Source organism: Pyrgilauda ruficollis, unplaced genomic scaffold (genome assembly GCF_017590135.1).
Source record: "Pyrgilauda ruficollis isolate IOZ18807 unplaced genomic scaffold, ASM1759013v1 scaffold2, whole genome shotgun sequence".
Taxonomy (NCBI): Eukaryota; Metazoa; Chordata; class Aves; order Passeriformes; family Passeridae; genus Pyrgilauda; species Pyrgilauda ruficollis.
In genome coordinates, this window is record NW_024519206.1 from 16,724,850 (window position 1) to 16,741,235 (window position 16,386).

General features: G+C 38.5%; 1 protein-coding gene across 2 annotated transcripts in view; it reads left to right on the forward strand.

Moving 5' to 3' along the window:
- LOC121353182 (ubiquitin-conjugating enzyme E2 E2) overlaps positions 1 to 16,386 on the forward strand; it is a 206,337-nt gene that overhangs the window by 152,277 nt on the left and 37,674 nt on the right. The gene's annotated exons all lie outside the window — the stretch shown is intronic.

Below are 16,386 nucleotides of genomic sequence, written 5' to 3' on the forward strand. Positions count from 1 at the left end.
ATTCTAAGCTCTGTTATTAGGAGAATGCCTTTTGTGCATTGGTTTTCATATCTGTTAATACAGGGACAGAAAATCACAGAGCGTCAGAATCCTCATATGAAGGATGTTATATTAGTCATCAAGGGAAAATTGCCAATTAAAGTATGTTACAAATGGCTCCACTCTAAACAGTGTTTATTCTGCCCATTGACAGAGATTTTGCTTGCCTATCTTAAAGTAAATAGATTCCTTATAAACAGTGAATTGGAATATGTGCTGAAGTATTCTACTCATTAGAAGTACCACAGTCAGTTTTCTCATTTTCCTCTCCCTGCAGGATGCATTGCAGTGAGGCTGAACCTACTTCTGTAGTTAAAAAGAGTCAATTAAAATAGACAGCAACACCAGCACACTAAGGTGTTGTGTGAGGAGGTTGGGTCTCTTCACCTCAAGCTCTAAAACCTGTTTCCCACTGTCATGTGGTGCAGCAGGTACAGATGTTCAACACGAGACATCCTGGTTTTGAACTTCTGCTGAACAAATGAAAAGCTGACTATAATGTTTCTCTGAGTTATTAACAAGTCTTGTATTCTGTGCCTGCTTTGGGTACTTATCGCATGCTCTATAACCACAAAAAGCAAAAATACCCCCTGAAAATCCAAAACTGAACTCTTAAGTCTCTTCCGAAATACACCCTCCTTGGGTAATTGAGAACTAAATAGGCCTTCCTTATTAATGCCTTCTGGTAGTGTACTGGCTGAAAAGTAATCTATAAAAGGAATTTATTTCAATTCCTAGAATATAACTCTTCACTTTGCTGTCAAAAACAGTAAGCTGCTTCTTGGAAGCGTGGGTAGTGAGCATCTTATGTCCTTAAGTAGCTTCATGTGCACAAAACACTGTTGTTTACCTCCATATGTATTTTTAGTATTAGGTCCTAACATTTGGTAATGACCTGCATATAATTAATGACTCCTCTTTATAGTACGGTGAATATTTTCATTGGCATCACCCCATAGAAACATTTTATTAAGTTGTAGCTGTTGTAGAGCAGAGACTTGCAGCTGTGCTGTGTTTGACTGCAGAGAAACAGCTTCATAAAACTATTCCTTCACCCCTCAAGTCCTGGTATTTTTCTTTGTATGGTCCACGGCAAAGGACAACAACATTGGTCCAAACCTTTCTTTTTTTTCTTCTGTGTGGCTGTATTAGAAATGTTCTTGAATGAATGAAAAATGTCTTTAGTGTGGGTTGTTAAAGGATTTGAGAATATATTTGGCATGGGAATGGCTGCCCGCCCCCACTGCGCAGTCAGGAGTTTCTGGTTCTGGGTCGGTCTCTGGTGAGGAGGATTGGTGTGAAGTATTTTAATGGAGCAAACTACAATCTTTAAAATGCCAGAAAAATAATTGTGGATGTGTATTTGAATAGGCATTTTCTAGATGTTGATTTTTGGGCATCTGTGATGCTAGCATAACACGACCTCCCCAGAAAAAATAATTTCCAATGTACATGTAAATACATTTTCTGAGGTTTGGAAGTAATTATAAACCACAGAGCAAGAACACCGTGATGAGTTTCACTGCAGGTCCTGAACAAGGGGCAAAAGGTACAGAGCCACTTCTGCTCATGATGTGATTCCAGGGGTAATAAGTTAGTGTCAGCTGAAGCCCCAAACCACTTGGATTTTATTTGATTCATTAGTAGTGTATTAAAGTGAGAAATGTACTCTAGGTAGCTATAACAAGTATGCCAAGGCCATATGTAATGAATAACTATAATGTTTTATAGCTGACAGATGAAAAATACTTGAGGCTATTATAGGAAAACAGAGATGAAAAGGGATGAAAAAAGGACGTGGTTTTTTTGAGATAGGTCAATGCAAAACTTATAAGTAACATTGTTGGGGAATCCTAATTTCCCTAAGTTGAGAAACATACATTTAAATTGTATTTCAGGCACTTGCCACATTAAATCTCTCCTGACATTTTTTAAAAATACGTGAAAATTCAGAGATAAAGTTGTTCATACTATAAGGCGTAGGGACATTTTAGATAAGCTCTCTAAAGCTTGCAAAGTGAAAATAACAAGTTGGTATTTGCAGATTTTCCTCATTCTGTGATGTAAAATGTATTTATTTGGTTTATGAAGTCAAAGTAAGCAATGAAATTGGACAACAGTCTGAACACAAGAGCAATGGCTGTTGCTAATACTGCTTCATTTGCAAAAAAATAAAATTATTTTTAAATCACTTTTCCTACCCACTGTTTATGCTAGTTCGTTTACCACAAAAGCCTGTAGACAATGGCAGAGAGATTTTGAAGGACATGCTGTGTGTAATTTCTGTTTGTAAATATTATGATTCTGTATTTAAACACAGTATTTACAGTCACATCTGGGGAGGCAGCTGACTGCTCACATTTGGGAGCACTTCTTATTCACACAGTCATGTTTTTGGGGAAGATAAATATACTTTACCTGTCAATTTGCCAGGACCTCAGTTCCCTGATTTTCAACATAAAGAGTATTTCTTTGCTCTAGATTTTCTCAGAGGGAGTGACTGAGGGGCAGGGGTGGGTTTTGTAAGGTGGTGTGATTCTTAGAGATTTTGTCTATTTGCGTAGTTTCTGCTGCAGTAGCACAGCAAGCTGGAACATGGAGTTGGCATCCTCTTAGAAGTTCAAAAAAAGAAGGAACAAAAAACCTCACTGCAATAAAGAACAGAAAGTTAACCTTGAAACCAGACTGATTATCTTTCCTTCAGTTTACTAATTCATTTTCTCCTGTCTAGTGCTACTCTGTTTGACCTTTTACCTCTGCAGAGAAAGTATTCATGTAAAAGTGCTTCATTTTTTTATATTGTAATAAGATTTGAGTCCTGAACCCAACAATAATCTCAACCAGTGATAAAATTACTTGAAAATAAGTATAAAAATGCAAATGAAAACAGAAATATGCTTTAAATAGGGACTATTAGTTTATGAAGAAATGTACACCAAAAATGTAATACATCTAGATTTGTCAAACAAGTTAATAGACTTCCCAAGTTAATGAGTTCTCGTATTTCACACAGGAACAGACATTTCAGTTCTGAATGTCAGAGAATTGTATTTAAATCATTCTGCACAAACACAGACTCCCTCTAAAGTGATGGGAATGGAACTCAACCAACAAGTGTGGTTCATATTTTCATATGATTCTGAAATACAGCTGCAACAAAAAAAAACTTGATCAAAGCTTGGTGGTTTCAGGGACCAAACCACCATACCCCGCTTTTTTATTTTGGAAGTTTGGAGTCAGGTTTTTTTGATCATCTGAGGTTACAGTTTTAGAATATTTTTTTTTCCTAACATGATAAGCTGAAAATAATTTAAAGTATGTCACCTGCTTTAAATTTGAATCTACAATTATACACACAAGATTTTTTTTTCCAGAAGACTTGTTAATATAGGTGGTTTTAAAATTGCAGGCACAGCATCATGCACATTTTGTATTCTTATAAGTGGTACATAAATGCTCTTATTTGTGCACCGTACTGAAGTCAGGGAGAGTTTTATCCCTGGTATCACTGAAACCCAGATCTACACCTGAGTACACAGAATTGAGCCTTCAGTTCCCAGGAAAGTTGTGTGTCACTCATGGCTTCTTTGTTTTGGGCTTGGAAGGGTGGCAAAGTATTGGAATTGTCTGTCCGGGGAGGTGGTGGAGTCGTCATCCCTGGATGTGTTTAAAAAAAGACTGGATGTGGCACTTGGTGCCATGGTTTAGTTGAGGTGTTGGTGCTGGGTTGGACTCGATGATCTTGAAAGTCTCTTCCAACCCAGTGATTCTGAGATTCTGTGTGAAATCAATTCAATATCATTAGGAAAAGCCAAGTAATGTATTCTGTATGGGGAAGAGTGGTCGTGTATTAAATGCTGCTGAATTGACTTCTTCATTTCTGGGCTTGTTCAAGATCAGTTGTGGAGCCTGTGGTATCTTTTACTCAGGAGTGTGTCTTGGTATGAGTCAAAATCTACAGGAAATTTCTGTATTCTGACATTTTCCCAGTCACTCTACCACGTTTCACAAGGATGTATGTTTGTGTACCCGAGTGCCTTTGGGTGGGTGAGGGGGTTGCTTTCCAGAGCACAGCTCCAGTCCTCCATATGCTATACATTTAATTTTAAATACAGCATTTATGTATTTCTAGGGAGCTGCACTAACTTGCTAGTGTTGCCTCGGGGAGAAAGAAATTCTTTCATGCAAAGATTGTCACAGGCTGTGAAGTGATAGCTGAAAGTAGCTGGCCTTATTAAGCAAAGTTCCTGGAGGTGTTTACATGTTTGTGTTGCTGTAAAATAGCCTTTCTTCAGTCCTGGGTTTTTTCCCTTTCTCCCAGTGTTTCAAGTTAATATATATATTGTTATGTGTGAGCTTCTGTTTAGAAAAAGATTGGGAATAAAGACTAAATCCCATTTGTGTTACTTATGTGGGTAGCTCGGTTGCTTTCAGTGTGTCTGCTTGAACAAGTAAAATAAAAACAGATTTAATTCCAAATCCTTTTACTAACCAGCAGGGAAGAATATTCATTGACCATAATAATAACAACGTAGCAGAGTACTAGATGTCATCTACAAATGATACACATTTTTTAGTCATTAAGTCACATTAAGCAGTACTAAGTTTTGCCCTCAGCATAAGTAGTCTGTTGCAATTGCATCTGTCTTTTCACTATGCAGAGAACATGAAAGGAAGATTGTGTTTTGCCCTATTATCTAAGAAATTGCAAAGCTATGAAAAACAGATTACTATTAATAAACAAAATTTTCTTCAAAGGGCCATGCATACAGTTGTGAGGAAACAGCTGCTCTCCCTTCCAGAATGTACAATTGGCAAGTACATTAATTTTAAAAAAAGATGATTTTGAAGGCATCAAAAACAGAAAAAGTGCAGAAACTGTGACGTGAATACATATGCACATTGTTGTGATTCAATATGATCTGACAGAGGAACACATTTTCCTCTTAATACATAAAATGGTAAATTTTAAGTCTTTCTCAGGCAGCTGGGTTTCTACTAAATTATCACAAGCAGTACAGGTGAACCATTGGTGACTTTGATCGTATCCAAGTTATTTAAATAGTAATATGGCTTGAATTTTCTCCGCCACGCCTTCCCTTTTACAAAATAGAGACCATTTTTTTTGTTAAAGCTCTTACACCAAATACGGTGTTTTTGAGGAGTATCTGGCCAATGGTTGCAGCAATTAGTAGAGATACACCCCTAATTAATGGGCAAATAACCAGTAAAGACAGGCAGCTCTCTGGCATGTGTTCCCGTGGCATTCTCAGGGCCTCCACTAAGACCTGGCACATGCAGCCAGAGTATTTCCTCCTCCATCCATTGCCAGCAGGGCTGGAATCAGCAGTGGCAATCTTAGGAGTTGGGGTGTTTTTCCACTGAGAGATGGATTTGTAAAAAAACCTATTCATTCAATGCAGACCAAGAAAGAGTCTCCAAGTACAAACAACTTGGACAGGAGCCATCTAGGCTAGGACTGAACCAGACCACAGGAACACTTCTGTAGCTCACAGCTATTTGCTCCAGCTGTTTTCTTTGAATACGCAAGATTTAAGCAAGCTTGATTAGGATAATAAAGATAAGCAGTAGCACACGATAAAGATAAGCAATACAGCTCTAGTGTTTATAGGTTATGCCAAATGGTTTTTGTGCATTGTGAATTTCTGCATGACTAGTGTAGTGTTCTGGGGTTCTCCTCATGGTGGTAGCTCTGCCTCAAAGACCAGCTGTTTGTCACTTAGTGCAGACAACCAGTAATATTACGAGTAAATAAACAATGATGAGAGGAGGTATCACCAGCAGCTGAGCCAAGGAGATGAGCTGGAACTGAAAATGGGAAAGAAAATAACACAAATGTAATTTTCATCATGCAGAAAACATCTGTGTGAGTAAGGATTCCAAGTTGTTGTTGCCAAGGAAATTATAATGGCAATTTCAACTGTTGTTGGTATTTTATCTTGATGTAGGGAACATACGCAATGGTTATTAAAAAACACGCCTTAAAAATGTGATGTTTAATTCTTCTATGACAGTCATTGATTATGACTTACAGATTAGAAGGCTGGTTCCCTCTTATTAATTAGAAATGTTGATTCTTCATTAGATAAGGTGTCATTTCTCATGTGGAGCATGTGTGAGGCCCTGAAAGTAGTGAAAGTGTCACCTGAAATCTTGAGAGGAATTTTACAGAGCTCTGAGTTCCTCAACTCCATCTCTAAGGTGAAGACTGCTTTCACCAGCAGGTACCTGCACACTGGCTGTTTGCCTTCCCATCCTGAGAACAGAGGCAGAGGACTTCTCCTCCCAGCCATACCCTTTCGTTGTGACGTTTATGTGACAAACAAGCATCCTTTTCTTAAACCGATTTTGCCATCATTATTCCCAGAAAAACTTTGTATTTTTTGGCCCTGCTTTCAAATACAGGCCAGGATGTAACAAAGCCATTTATAGGAACAGTTTTCTAATCAGAAGTTCTGACCCATGGGGCACCATGGAGGTGTGTCTACTGAGAAGAATATAGCCTCATGTAGTTGTCCCGGGTGAGCTCCCCTTTCCTGAAAAACACATTGGAACAATCCTTTTCTTATAGTGAGATCTGTGGCATCACCATTTTTGGACTATTGTAGCAACACTTGGTAACTCCAGCAACACTTGGTAAATACAGGTCTGATTTTGAGAGGATTTCAGCCACTTCAGAACAGAAGACTTCCTAACCTTAGCTGTAAAGTCTCTCCTGAAAGATCCTAGGAGGAAATTGTGCTGATGGAAAAACAAGAAATTCCTTTATATTTAATTTTCAGTTTACCCTGCCCTGTATCCAGATAAGTCTCCTCACCCCAGAGACATTAAAAAGTCCCAACAATATTCTCTTGACTTAGAAGAAGCCACATTACTGGGTCCCAGTCTGACTCTGGCATGTCCCCCTTCGTTTTGGCTGGTAAGTCAAGTGGTGTGATGTTCAAACCTCGGACACTGCTAAGAAAATTGCCTGTAAACGGTGGTTTTTTTTCTCACAGAATAAGTCAGAGAGTTGGCAGCAATGGGGGCAGTCAGTCTCAACCAAGGGTTGAGACATTTTAAGGTTTCTTTCACCTTGGACCTGTGGCTGGTCTCCATGTTTGAAGTAAGAGGATAATTTCAAATTAAAGGGAAAAGGTTGTGAAAACGTGTCCATTTGCCAGTAATTTCCAAGTGTGTTTTCTTCTGTTTACCAGAGATCTGGAGAAATAAGACAGCCTCTCAACTAAATTGACTAAATAAAAGGAATCTGCTTTTGAAGTATATGGATTTCAGAATCAAATTTCCTTTTTCTGTGCCTGTTGGCTTTATAGGCTTGTTTACTCAGGAGGAAATGACTTGTTTTATAATGTGTTTAACATCATGTTAGTTAATCTGTGCCATAATAAAGAGTTGTTTCCTTGTGTAAGCAAGCATTTCACGTGCAAGCATGTGTGAATCTCCCACTGAAATGCGGGGGGGTCTGTATCTAAGCCTGTTCCTCTGTTTACAAAATGGACATGAGCTGACTTGTTGGTTGTTTGGTACACAGCTGTATTATATGCTTGAGATTAACTGTAAATAGTTCTTTAAATTTTCTTCTTATTGCTTCCCCTCATTAATATTTGGAACAGTTTTGCTAGCAACTTATGTATAAAAACTAAAGTCTATATAAAATGTCACAAAAGCGAAATCTCAGAATTGGGCCCTTCAGAGTAAAAACTTGCAAAATTATCTTTTCACATAAGCTTTCAAAATTTCTAGGCTCTTATTTAGAAAACTGCCTAAGGACTCTTAAAGATTACAGTCTTGAACAAATCAATCTTTAGAGGCCATTGGATAAATAATTTGTGAGTTGGGGAAAGATTCAATGACTAGTGGACCAGCTAGAAAATCAGCTTTCTGAGGAACAGAGAATATGCAGACGTTGAACAATACTACTGCCTTGCTTGTAACATTCATAATAATCAGATAGTGTGGGTGTACATATATTAGAAATAACCCTGTCTAAATCATTCTCACTTACTGAACTGGCTACTGCAGAACACTTTTACACTAATATTTTTTAAAGTACAGTGGTGTAAAGATCTTTTTTGGGTACAACTAGAAAAAAATTCTGACATGGAATCAGCAGTCCATTATCTCAAAGTGAAGGATATGTTATTTGAAGTTCGGTTGATCCATTCATCACTAATACATCGTGTGTGGCTTTTTTGTCATTTTTCATCATGTCTGATAAAAAGCAAGAATTTGCTATCATTTTTTTATTAGTGATCAAATCAACATATCAAATGCATTTGAAATCCAAAGCTTTCAGTGTGTTCCATGCATTCATGAGAAGACTTTCTAGTATGTTTGAGCTGGTCTGCTTTAGTCCTGTCTACCTCTCTCTCCTGCATTGCCTCTAAGGTTCCCACAGAAACTAAAAAGTCAGTGCTGTTTAAAGAATGCTTTCTTCCCCACTACACCTCTTAAATCTTCCAGCTGCTCTGGGGTTTGTGTGTTATCTGTCTGCACTTAGTCACCTCATCCTTTTAAATTAGATTTAAAATTTTAAAATACAGTGCCTGGTGGTGCCACCCCACTGCTGCATGTCATGGATTCTGATTAACTTAGAGAAGAGATAATAGTGAATTACAGCTGTTGTCAGCAAAGGGAAATGTTGTGAAATTAAAAAGTAGTTATATTTTGAAAAATGAATTACAGTCCTGGGAAAGAAAAAAAAACAAAAAAAAAAACCTCCAGGAAAAGCAAATTAGGAGTAACATGAAAATAATATCACTTGGCAACTTGCAAGGTTGGAGGTCATGTTAGAAGGTCCCAGCCTATTCATTCTTCTGTAGTGTTTTTCATTCCTAGGTACTTGTGGTTTTCTCTTTTACTAAAATAGGGCTGCAAATCATGCTTGATATAATTTCCCATAGAGACAAATCAGGCTGAAAAATATTTTATCTTTTTTAAGCTACACAGTCAATTTCTATTAGTTTAAAAGAGCTGGAACTTCAGATACTGTTATTACTTTAAAAGAAAAAGAAACAAAAGATGTGGCAAAAGGGAATTGAGCCCATGGGTGTGTAATAGGAGGCGAATGATTGTTTCCTGCACTGAGTAAGGCAAGCCTTCTGTGGAGGGTTTTATGTAATTTTCTTCAGCTGAACAAAGCGGAGAATACTTAACAAAATTGCCATTTTTAAAATCTCATTGTGAATACTCAGCATGCTGTGATCATACACTGTGTAATGGTGTTTGCAGTGAATAAATTGCTGTAGATAGTATAATATAAATAACTATTTTGTGCATTAAGAAGCAGTTCTCTTCATGATGGTTTCTATCTCAGGAATGCTCTGAGGACGGGGCTTTGCAGAATAAAAGTATCAAAGTATTCTTTGAATAATCCCAGTCTGCTAAATCACTGGGATATTTTTAATAATTTTTAGCAATATTATTTAGAAGCAAATAACAAAATCAACTAACTGATACTTACTTTGGTCTTAGTCTATTTTATATTAATGATGTGGCCCAGAGTTATGAATTTTAAAGACAACACAGCTTCACAGCTTCGGCCAATAATTTTTAATGGCTCCCATGATAGGAGGGCAGATAAAATATATCACAAGAAAAAAGGATTTGCTTCATATAGACTTCGGGCACATTGATCAGGTGTGCTGCAGGTTTGGTGCAAGCAAGAAAGAGGCAGGAACCCTTAAGTAAACTGCATCTCACTTTAGATGATAAATAAACCTCTAGAAATACCTTTCTATAACTACAGAAGACTGGCAATTAAAAAATGCTGTACCATACTGAATTCCAGTGGTCTCCCTAAGCATAAGAAGCAGTGTCAAGCAATACCCTGTAATACTTTATTGTTCCTTTGGCAGCTCACTGGGATCAGTTTTCCTATATGCTCTTCCAGTCAGGTATACCACAAACATATTGATGCCAAAGTGTACATGAAAATGGTAACTGGCTTCAATAAAAAACACATAATAAGAGCAGGATATAACCACTTTGAAAGAATTGCAACCTGACTTAGAAAAATGTCTTAATATCCTCCTTCCCTTGCTGCTTGCCTAAAAGTACTTTAAAAAAAATAAAGATGGTCCTTAATGAAAAATGGTCTCAGTCAAAAACTGAAAGAACTGGAAGAAAGTCTGATTCAAATTTTTTGGCTGAATTCTCTCACTAGAATGGAAACTGAAAGTGGTGTAAGTTACTTGTCTGGTTTGTCTCTCTCTGCCAAAGCCTTTCTGAGTGACAAGTGGTCCAATCACACTTCAACTTCTGTTTCCATTATGAGTAATTAAGTCTAATGAAAGATGTCTACTCAAAAATCATACTTATTTCATCTAATAATATTGGTATTCCAGCATATGTAAGACATAAATTCACATTTATATTGTAGGGTGACCAAAAATACTGGATCTAGCATAGACACAAATTCAAGTGTTAGGTCATGGTAAGGCAAGATTTTTCACTAACTGTTGAGACTATTTAAAGTAAAATGAGCAACTCTTTTAAAAAGTGAATGTATATTGTAATTTACTTAAAGAGTTAATTTACTTAGAGTACTTAGAGTAGATCTCTTGAGCCTCAAATTTAATGCTGAAAAATTTCTAGGTTTGGTCTAGATTATAACAGTAAGAACAATGTGCATCTTTCTACATTTTAATAATGACACTTCTTTGCACCATTTAGATGAAGAAATTGAGGTGATGATAGTTTTAATAACTTATTTAATTGATTAATTGAAAAGAAAGATTTTTGGGATTTTCAGATTTTCGGGGGAGGGGGGGAAGATATTTAAAAAATACTATGCAGCCTAAAATTGGGGGCTTTATTTCTTGAAGAAAATTTAAGTCATCAATATTATAGCCCAGGTAAGCACTTTTCTCTAATTCTGAAAGGGTTTATTTCTTTAATTGTTCTTTGATTTTACTGCCTGGAGACCAGCCTGCCAATTTTATTCATAGCAGAGGTATTATTAACCACACAACATCGCCCATTGCCACAGGCAGTTTCAGTGCTCACTGCTATCTCTTTGTTTTTGTTTTGTAGAAGTGTATTCTTTTGGCTGCTGTTGCAAGTGTTTATTACATACATTTACCAAAGTACCTCCTGATATCACTGTAGCATCTGGGTAGGCAGCTGTGACTCCCTTTCCCTTCCCTGTGCCACTGTTGCTGCAGCTCCCACTCTGCTTGCGCTTCATTTTCCAGGCAAGGAAGGAAACAAAATTACTCTACAGTAATAAACAACCCTGGTACCATTTTCACCCCCTCCTCACTTCTGGAAAAAGGTGCAAAAATAGCAGGATTTGTTGATGGCTTTTGATGAGGGAAAAGGAAGGTTGGTGTTAAGAGGAGTGGGATCTGCATGTACCTGAGGTGGGGAAGGCTCCACCGTGATGAAGGAGCCATGGATTGTCACCACGCAGAGAGAGGGTGGGGAGAAGCCACCCTCAGGCAGAAACTAGAAAATACATGCACGGCAAAGAATAATAGGCAGTAACAAGGGAGTAATAAAGCTTGAGAGGTGGTGGGTCAGGTGGGCTTCTGGGTTGCAGAGGAGAGCAGAAGACAAGACTGGGACTAGAGCAGAAGACATTGAGCAGATAACCTGTACTGCTGGCGCTGTCTGTACCCTAATACTGCCTGTATCCATTACAAGGTTACAGAAATATGCCAGCGGTTTACAGGACTCTGATGCCACTGCTTCTCAATGGCACTTTTTTGCACTTTGTTGAATAGGGCTGGGTGGGTTGGGGCGGTGGGTGTGAAACACCTGGTGCTGTATCAGCGTCCCTGCTGCTGATTTGCTTCATCCCAGATTGAGATTATTCAGCAACCACTTCCCCAGCACAGCCCCACTGCTCATCTCATGGTTGTCCCCAAGCACAGAGTCAGCCTTGAGCTGTGGTGCAGACAAAAGCAACACTTTTTGCTTAGAAGTTATTTTCATTATTAGCAGCTTAGTTTCATTATTGGCACCGTGTTCAAAACAGAGGGCAGAGGGTATGCTAAATTTATTTTAATGAAGCTTCATATCTGCTTCTCAAGAGATGTATCTCATTGAAAGCTGAATCTGCAGTCTTCTGGTTTGCCACATCCATCTTCTCCCCTCACCAGCCGTGCTCTTAAATTATTTTGCCAATCTTCTGATACTTTGGTATCCATTTTGCCCTCTAGGCAAGCGGCTTCCCAGAAGCATTCAGAGAAAGCAGCTCCAGGCAGGATCTGCTCCGCTATATTTGTTAGAAGTGCAAGAAATCGGTTTGCAAGAAACTGTTGTAATACTTATAAATGGAAATCATTCTGTAATGAGCTTCTCTCCTCAGAGGGAAAACTCCTAAACACTGAAGCCAAGGCTCTGCACCATAAAAGACAAGGAAGAGAAAGAGCCTTCCATGTGTCCTTCTTTTTCCGACTGTTGTAAATTACCAGAGATAGTTGAGAAGGACTGCATCCTCCACAGAGTGCAGCCTGGCTCTGATGTGTGTTTCTGTGTGCTGAGGCAACTCAGATTACATAATGCAATAATAGGAGTGAATTGCCATAGACAATGCCATGGAAAGTGAGTTCAGGGGTGTTAGTATGATACCCTGGTTCTGCTTTATTCTTCATTGTTATAAAAACTCACTCTCTCCACAAGAATCTCTCAGTTTCTTTCTGAGTCCTGAGGATGAGGAAGGCCTCCAACCAATGTGCTTTCCCATTTTATTGGGCCTGATCAGTTCCCTGCCATGCACTGTTCATGTATCAGATCAAGAAAACCATTGAAGTTAAAATCCTACATGTTCTGTGCTACAGGCTTGCCTTTCCCTTGTGTTAAAGAGTATCCACTTTAATGGCAGATACCAGCAGGATTCAGAGACCAGGAATAGAAGGGAAGACACTGAAATAGTCCTCATTTTCCACCTTACCAGAAACACTCTACAAGTTTATGCTACCTCCAGTCATAGACACTGGAAAAGCATATGACCCCTCATCAAGAAATATAAGGTAGATTAAAAATGGTAACATTATTTTGACCAATCTGTTGTTGACTACTTGATAATCAAGGCAGACATACTTTTTTTTTTTTTTTGACCTTCTGTATTTTCACTTTTTAAAACTATTCCCTGGAAACTACGTACATTTGTATACAAGTGACAGCTAAAAATCAACTGTACTTTAATAACTTATCCAGATAGGTTTTCATCTGGTATATCTCATGGGTGCTGTTGTTTTCATACAACTCTCCTAATACATTATTTTGCGTTTAATATTTTAGGATATTTTAAATGCAGAGAAAGCTTGGTGTTTATAATGCATTGCACTGGACAAGCAGTTTTTAGCAGCAGTACTTTCAAGTGGCTGCCTGCCTAAAATTTATTGAGGGAATAGAAAATACTCCATGTGGTAAGCATATTTAAAGCAAAGTTGATTCAGTTCTTGTAGCATTTAAAGTGTTTTGCTAAGAACTGTAACTGATGTCCATACATTTCACCTGCAAGTATCTATGGGAAGCCATGGCAGAACTGAAATATAGGAGAGGCAAAGGAGATTGAAATAAAAAGAAGACCATTTTACATGTTTTCACTCCTTTGTCCTGAATTTCATACACTCATATGGATGTCATTCTGGAAGAAAACTTGCTCCGTATCCACCTAATCCAGCTCTTCCACTGAGCAAACCTCGGCAGAGGTGAAGTACAGTATTCTGTGGAGGGTCTCATCAGCTGTAGGGGAATAATAGCAGCAGACAACTGGCTCTTAGCAAGTCATTAATAATTTCAAGTCTCCAGGAGCTCAGCTGCGCCTCCTTGGTCCTGTGTTACATATTCCACCTGGGAGGTAACCCTGGAAATGTAGAGAACACCAGTTCAGAGCCACACTACAACCTCTCTGCTGGTTCCTTGATTGCGCCACCCTGCAGAGTCACTGGGTTGTCAGCATCTGGGCTCACACTGGGAGGCTGCACTGCTGGTCTGACCGCAGACCTGTCCTCCTAAGAGTTCATCCAACTACCTTAGAGCTCATCTACTTCCACCTGGAGCTGCCCAGCCACTGTTCTCTCTCCCTTGGAGCTGACTGTGTAGCAGTAGGTTCGTCGCAGGCAGCACATGTGGGCTCTGGCCCTGGATCAGCTGAGTTCAGGACAGATTTAGTCTGCCTTTTGCTGAGAGGGTGCACATCTAAATCTGTTCTTCCAAAGATTACAGAACTTCAGGCACTGAGCTGTTTGGTGCACTTTCTTTGAGATCTGTGGTTTGGTTGCCAGTAACTTTAATAGAGCTGGAATATAAATCATACTGAATGTAAAACATTTGGGCTTCAGTGTCTCGGGCAGATATCCATGTAGAGAGAAGGGTAATTAAATCCTCTTGCATTTTAAACCTTACAGAATAAGGCTCTGGCTGACGTCTTGCACATGTGGGAATTTTCTCTGGTGAAAAACTGTTCAGGTTGCCAGTACTGTGGATAAATAAAAGGCTTAACAATTAAGAAAGAAGAAAAACAAAGATAATACACCTGTCAAACTTTTTGTATTATTAATGCACAAATGAAAAACTGTGATGCTTGTGCATGCTGTTGCCCTTAGTACCAGCTGTTGCCTGTGCACATGGGCTGGTATTTCACATGGCTGAACAGCCCTGCTGCCAGCAAGCACTCAAACAGGCAGCATCAATAACAGCAGTCTTCTCACACTCCATACAATTTAAGCTATTCTTCAAATTAATAATAATACTTAATAAAGCTTCATCTCTCATTTGCAAAGAAAACCATCAATTAATGTTAATCAGCATCCTCAGAATGTGATCAGGCTGGGCTTGTAGCTGGACGTGCCGAAACAGTTCAACTGGCAGATGGAGCGTTTTCCAACTATCCTAATTAATGACTGCTCATTTCAAATGTTAATGCAATTAAATAAATAGGCAAAACAAATAAAAATAATATACAGTATGAAACTACCACTATCAGAGAGATTTCTGATCAAAAAGTCACCCTCAGTCAAATGCAGAAAGGGCCCAACCATCTGCTCCTGGCTAAATAAGTTCTGAAAGAGCTGGGACTAGCTTTTGTTACTTATTTCCAACCATTTCTCTGGGAATGACATTTATATCACTTCCATTTTAACCTCCTGGCATCGACTGAGGAATTGCTTCTGTAAGTGTTAGAACATTTTCCTGCAGAAAATGAGAAGGGATTCCTTTCACATATTATGGGCTTTTTTGGTGTAAGATTTAGACTTGCCTTGCTTCTTGTCTTTTCTATTTGAAATAATTGCCTGCATTTTTTTAGGAGTTTTATTTTCTGTGAACATTGTATACCATAGCACTGATGTAGGACTGCATTTGTTTGGGCTTATAAAGAGTTCAATTAGCCCCTTAATGCCTAGTTCAGTCACAATTAAACCTTCCCTGTTGACTCAGGATTGGTCTTTCTAAAGGCAGTGGAGGTGGTTTTAATTATTCATTCTCTGGTTTGTTTCTTACAGCAGTCTCAGCTGTGCTTTATTATTCAAAGGTTAATGCAAACTGAGAACTGGGTAAATTAAATTTGTTTGGCAGCTAGCAACCTGATGTATTATCGACACTGTGAAATATGGATGGCAACACTTCTGCTATTGTGCCACTTAAAAAGCCAGATTTCATCTTTAAAACAATTGCTACTTTTGTTACTATGGCTGATAGAAAATGAATGCTCCATAATGTTATAGTCTCTGTAACCCATTATTGTTGAGAAAGCAAGGTGGTTTAGAAAGCCAAGAAGCATTAACAGCTATTATAGAAAATGGATGTAGGTACCGTGACTAATGAAGTGCTCTGCACAGGACTGAGTCGTGCAGCTGTATTCAGGGAATTGTGCAGGCAGGAGTTTTAATGAAGGGAGCCCAAGGAATTGCAGGTGAAAGCAGGTTTTATTAACTTCCAGTGAACAAAACGAATAGTTGAGCAGTGAACGTGACATGATGTCATATAATAATTGTATACCTTGGGTACATTGTGAGGCATGGAGCATAGCCAAGAGCTTTCAGCTGTTCTACACACTGAGTGATTCCACAAACCCCTGTACGCTGCAGAAACCTTCACTGCAAACATAACAAGAATTGTTTCACAAGAAATGCCTTAAGACAATACCACATCACTTTTTTTGAGACATCTACCAGCACTGCCTTCCTCTAAAAAATATGAATCGTATATCTGGATGTTACCATTCCAGTTGATCCTAATTAAAATTTGCATCCTGTAATCAGCAGTCTGTGAATGGAAAAGAAGTCTTCATATGCTTTAAGAGGTCATCCTGAGTAAAATACATATTTGTATGGACAGGCATTATGTTGTATGGAAGGAGGCTATGTTGGGTTT